Consider the following 6070-nt stretch of genomic DNA (forward strand, 5'->3'; position numbering starts at 1 on the left):
CAGTGTTGTGATAATTATTTTTACATGTTAAAAATAAATAAGTACTGTAATATAATAAAAGTTTATTCAAATTACATAAAAAAGACCAGACCCCTCCATGCCTGTGAAACTTTTCTCCCTCAAACAGCACGCTAGTGTTACTTCTACACTACAGGCTACAGACAGCAATATAAACAACGTATCTGCATGTTCTCACATCACATCGTTCTTGTAAAATAATAATAAGTAAATAAACATCAAAATCACTTCGCTGAGAATGAAACACCACTTACCAGCTGCCACGATGTTGAAAATATCCTCTAGCAATTAAAAAATGCGCGTGCAGCATGAGGAATCTTCCAGGTTGGATGAGGTCGTAGCCAGGTGAACGGTCATCATGTTGGTCATTTTATTTACGGCTAAATTATTATTAATAAATTGTACTAATATTATGATTGGGCATGGGCAGGCATTCACAAAAGTTTATGTAATTACAAAAATAATTCAAGGAAATTTTGCTTTGACAAAAGGGCACTTAAGGGGCAAAGGAGCAGGTGCTCAAGTGAACCGGTTCTTTTGGACAATTCGATCAAATAAACCAGTTGAGAAAAAAAATGGTTCTTTTGCGCTCGATGTAATGCCGTCATTGGCGATGATTGCCCTTCATTCAAGATTTTGGTTTACCCACGCTTATAACATTAGCACAGAATCAGTTCAGAATCAATCACCAAAAGAATCAGTTCGGTTCAGATGCGCTCTGTGTCAGTCTGCTTCAAACTGAATCACGCATGCGCAGTTATCATCAGCTCATCGGTTCTCGAATCGGACATGTCCGACAGAAACGGTTCTCGGTTCAGTGTATGAATAAATGTCGGAATAATTATTATTTATTATTGTTCTGCGTAGTTTGAAGAGAAACATTTTTGGATCTTTATCCCGAATATATATATTTGTTTTAATCAGGAAGAGGCTGGGGGGTCAAATGGGGGGTCAAGGCATTTTTTGGCAGGGTCTTGAGACCCCCCAAGACCCCCCCTGGCGCCGCCGGTGTCCCAGAGTGCAGTCTGGACGATAGGGCGGGGTGACACGTTGGGGCGGAGCGACACGTGTCGCCCCGCCCACCTCAGCGGTTATTGGTTTATGATTAAGATGAGCTTATTGGTGTACAGATGAGTGACGATTTTACAGCTTATTGGCATAGAGAATTATGACGCTCTGAGCAGGATTGGAATGCGGAAGTAGACACTCAGATGAATAAACTTTTAATATAAATTAAAAAGTGAATATAAATGTTGTGTTTTTGCATTTATTGTTGCATTTCCACAACATCCCGTATAAATACAAAGAGTTTTGGATTACGACGAACAGAATAGAAATAAATGGTCTACTCCCTCAAAGGCTGTAGACACTACCTTGGCATTACTCTCTGGTTTGAAAATGACACGGCAATATAATGCGTAGTATGGTTATGTAGATATTCATGGAGTACCTTGATTTATATATTCAAATTATATATATATATATATATATATATATATATATATATATATATATATATGTGTGTGTGTGTGTGTGTGTGTGTGTGTGTGTGTGTGTGTGTGCGTCGTGTGTGTAACAAATTGTCACCAGTCTCTGAACGTCACCAATAATATTCTGAACATTCCCTTGGCCCCTACGAAAATTTACCATGGTTCTGCTACAGTAACTAAAATTATGGTGTTTTTATAATTACAGCTCACAGTAATTAATATGCCAACAAATATTTTACTACAATAAATCCATGGTTACTTTTTGCAAGGAAGGAACTATACAGGTTCTAAAGAACTTGCCCAAAAACACTCGTCACTTTCTGTTATTTGTTTTCTGAACTGCACTACTGAAAACCTCATTAATCCTCACAATCCTATCACAACTAAATTAAGAATCCATTATGAGCAATGCATAGCAAATGATGTTACCATCAAATATGAGAAACCTTAAAGAATGATAGACTGATGTAAATGACTGAAACCTGTTGTCATGCACGTGTTTGCCATAGCTTTTTTATTAAAACATTATACACTGCAAAGTTTAACTTTAAATGACATCAATTAATACATCAAAACCAGCTGATCTCAGTCCATTCTCTATTTCCCTTCAATGAACTTAACACACAAATGTGTTTCATGCCGCAAAAAATAAAAATAAAAAATAAAAAACAGTCCTTGGAACAAAATCCTGTGTAAACAAAAGCCCAAAAGATCACCACGCCGGTCTCTTCCCTGTACCCTGGTGGGTTAAACTTGAAAAAGGCTCTGCACTGCAAGCGTTCCCTGATGCTGATTATCCGTCTGAACTCGTTCCGGTCAGGAGACAGGAGGACAATTCTTTCAGTTGGCCACAACTTATAGTGTAAAGACAAAATACATGAAAGATAATTATAATAATAATACAAAAAAAGTTTAACAGCCTTCTACTACAAAATTCAATTGGAGAATGAGCATTAAACTGAGAAATCTTACTGTCTAGCCAGGCAAACTGTGCCACTTTCCGAAAAACTTCGGAGCACATCCCTAAACCATCTGCAAACCAGATAAAGTGTCAAATATGCAGAGTCACCCGCTGACAAAATAACTTCCCTGAGGATTTCCAGGGGAAGCTGTTGAATCAAAAACATACATAGGTTTATTTATACATGTATATAAAAGTTATTAAACATTATATAAACACTGACTACAGACAACCGTGCTTTAAAACTCTCATTAAAAACTCTATAGATTGTTGTCACAACTGCATACTCATTCTTTTATAATAACACTAATAAAATGTTAATATATACAGTACTGTGCAGAAGTATTAGGCATGTTAGTATTTTCACATTGAAAAAAACCTGTTTTAAGCCAATTATTTATATCTTTTGCTATTGTGTGTCAGTAGGATATATTAGTTTACATTTCCACACATTCATTTTGCCATTAATTGTAATACTCCAGTGATATATTTGTATATATTTGTATGCATGATCCACATGAAGATCTTTTACATTGAATATGAATATTTCTGTCTTATATGGTGAACAAAATCCACATTAGATCGTAAACAGAAGTTATTTAAAACACTCGCTGCTGTCTGAAAATGAATTAAGCTGAAATGTTTTTAAATGTCTTTGATGCTGATGTTAACTGATAGCTATATATTAAATAATCCACAGTATTGACCAATATAGTACTTGTACATAATACCACATCTGAACAACTATGTAGCTGTAATAACTAAAATACCTCTGCATGTACACACATATGTAATTATTAGTTGTTAATGAATGAATGTGCACAAATAACCTGCTTTGCTGGACTCTGCCTGAAGACATGGTGAATGGTGAAGTTCTCCCCCTCAGTGGTTGAGCTCTAAAAGAACAAATGTCAAGAGGTAGGTTTATTGCTAGATATAGTACAGAGTAATGTTTCATGTAGCAACATTCAAACAGCTACATACATTTGCGGAGTAAAGCTGTCCAGGAGAACAGAACACCACCACCTCCTGATCATGTCATCCTGAAAAATAATAATAATAATAATATACACACAAAAATCATGCATGTCTGTTCAAATAACTTGACAAATGTAATGCCATACCTCTGTAAAATCGAACCTATGAACTAAAGCCATGTACAGAGTGTACTACTGTTACAATCCACAAAGAACAATAAAATTTGCAATTTATAACAATTATTAACAATAATTATTCAAATTGAACGTACCATGGATAAATAAATGATCGAACATCGCATTTCATATTATAAGATATTTACACAACCACTTTTACTCACCTCACGCAATCAACGTGGAATAGCGTTATTACTCTGCTGCTGCAGTTGCCACCGTTCTGTTTGTGTCAACGCAAACTGCCCCCTGCTGGCTCGGAGGAAAATGTCAAAGGCGGGGAAAACAAATATGGGTGGGGCGACACGTGTCGCTCCGCCTCGAAGTGTCGCCCCGCCCCATCGTCCAGACTGCACTCTGGGGTTACTCTTTAACTCTGGAGTCGATTAACGCATATACGCGTTTTGAGTCATTTTCTGCTGATAACCCTGACAATTACTTAAATTACATTTTCAGTTTTAATCGTACAGATAAGAGCAATACATCAATCGAATCTGTAAAGGGTCTACTTTTTTTTGGATACAAACATAGTAACAACAAAACTTTGTGCACTTATAAAATAAAGATAACAAACAAAGGTGTGCTGTCTTCAACCTTGTCTGCGCTGATCTTCATTTACAAACACGTCATTAAAATGAACTGTAACTAAACTGAATACTCAACGAAGAGACATGAGAGATATATCTATAGAAAGCTTGACATGTCTACTTTTAAACTAAACAAGTGCTGCCGAACAAATATTCTGTGATAAAGTACGCAATGTCCTTTTTTCACGTCTCCCTTCATTTTATCTAATGTGTATGGAAGGCCAAGAGGGTCAAATACACGTGAATTTTTGTTTAGCTCTTGACTCACCGAAGTATACTATATATACTGTCCCTTCTTTAATTTTTCAGTAGTGTGATAACTTAATATATGTTATCAGTACTATTAAAATAACATTAAATTGAATGGTATTTAGGAGATTATGGTTTTTGCATGACTTATTTCGCATTCAGCTAACAAAAAAAGGTCCCCAGGACGTCAGCGTGTAGGGTCCACTTGACGTCGAGCGGACGTTCGCGAAGACGTCCCGAGGACGTTCACGGGGACGTTCACAGGACGTGCAGCGGACATTCGGGACATTTGGGGGACTTTCACTTTAAATCCTCTAAATGTCATTTTATTGTACTTTTAAGCTAATCAAAGACAACAGACACGCTGTATGAAGCAAAATAGATTTATTTTAATTGAACAATGGTAAAGTTGCAGGGCTATTTTCGTGTGTGTGTGTGTGTTTTGGCGTGTCTGCGTCTCTGGTTGTCAGCTGTGGTTAGTCGATGGCATTTCTTCCCATTGTCTTTTAACCTAAAACAACAAAATGAACACATTCAGTAGTGTTATGACTTCATACATCTAGGACTGTCCTTTATCCATTGACAAACGATTTGTAAAGACTGTTGACAGTTTGGATTTAGACCAAGCGGTCCGAAATGTAGCGGACATGCCTTTTTGCTGCATATAGGCGTCTCAGTGTGTATTTTTACCATATGGATATTAAATATTTAAGTTTAATATCTGCCAGTATTATATACATTTAATCATTTCAGCTTTACAAGCTAACGTTAGCTTAGAAAGTGTTCACATAGCCTAACCTCAGCAGCTGCGTGGGCCAACTTCAGCAAATGTTTAAAAAGGTAAACTTGATCAAATGTAAGCATTAGGAGATAAACAGTAGTTACGGTATCTATAATGTCTAATAATATAAAAGAATAAATACCTTTTTTGACCAAACAAAAGCGAAAACTCAAAGCCGTGTCTAACTGTCATTAGCGGCTGAGCGTTGCCATGGATACATGCCGCGGTGCACTATAGTGATGTCATTCGGTCATGTGCTCATTTGATCAACAGCTGCTTGGATCCTATCTTCAGTGTAGCTATATTACTTTTTTTATTAGAGCTCCATGTAGTGTAGCAGTCTTAAATGCAACAACTAAAATAATTTATTTCCTAAATAACTTTTCTTGTCGTCTTACCAACAGTTTATATATACAATACAAGTTTATTTATATAGCACAAATAAACAGTTTAATACGTAAATGAAAATAATTAATTTATTTGTCTTACCTGTGTTATTTTTCACTTTTTTCTTCATGTTTTCCTTGGCATTCACTCTATAACATTCTAGTAGAGCTCCTGGGATGCAAACATATTTTCTTGATTCATGCATAAACCGAATTGTAGCTCTGTTCAATTATATTATTGAAAGTTTATATCATCATGATTAAGCATCATGATTTTGATGTTTAAATACTGAAAACAGACTCCTGATTTAATGACATTTTTCATTACAGAAGTTAATCCTATTTTCTTTTTCCAGAAATGAAAATTATTAATTTAACATTAACTTTATTTTACAATGTATTCAAATCTATATAGTAAAAAAAAATATATATATATATATATCAATC

The 6070-nt window shown here is 35.6% G+C and overlaps 1 long non-coding RNA gene across 1 annotated transcript; it reads right to left on the bottom strand.

Annotated features, from left to right (window-relative positions):
- Positions 1–1780: 1780 nt before the first annotated feature.
- Positions 1781–3978, bottom strand: LOC127974701 (uncharacterized). The gene is made up of 4 exons (XR_008157349.1): positions 3454–3978; positions 3300–3365; positions 2481–2617; positions 1781–2362 (listed from the first exon to the last, which is right to left on the bottom strand). It is a non-coding gene; the product is annotated as an uncharacterized LOC127974701 (long non-coding RNA).
- Between the last annotated feature and the right edge of the window lie 2092 nt (positions 3979–6070).

The sequence above is a fragment of the Carassius gibelio genome, chromosome B16, assembly GCF_023724105.1.
Source record: "Carassius gibelio isolate Cgi1373 ecotype wild population from Czech Republic chromosome B16, carGib1.2-hapl.c, whole genome shotgun sequence".
NCBI classification, from domain to species: domain Eukaryota; kingdom Metazoa; phylum Chordata; class Actinopteri; order Cypriniformes; family Cyprinidae; genus Carassius; species Carassius gibelio.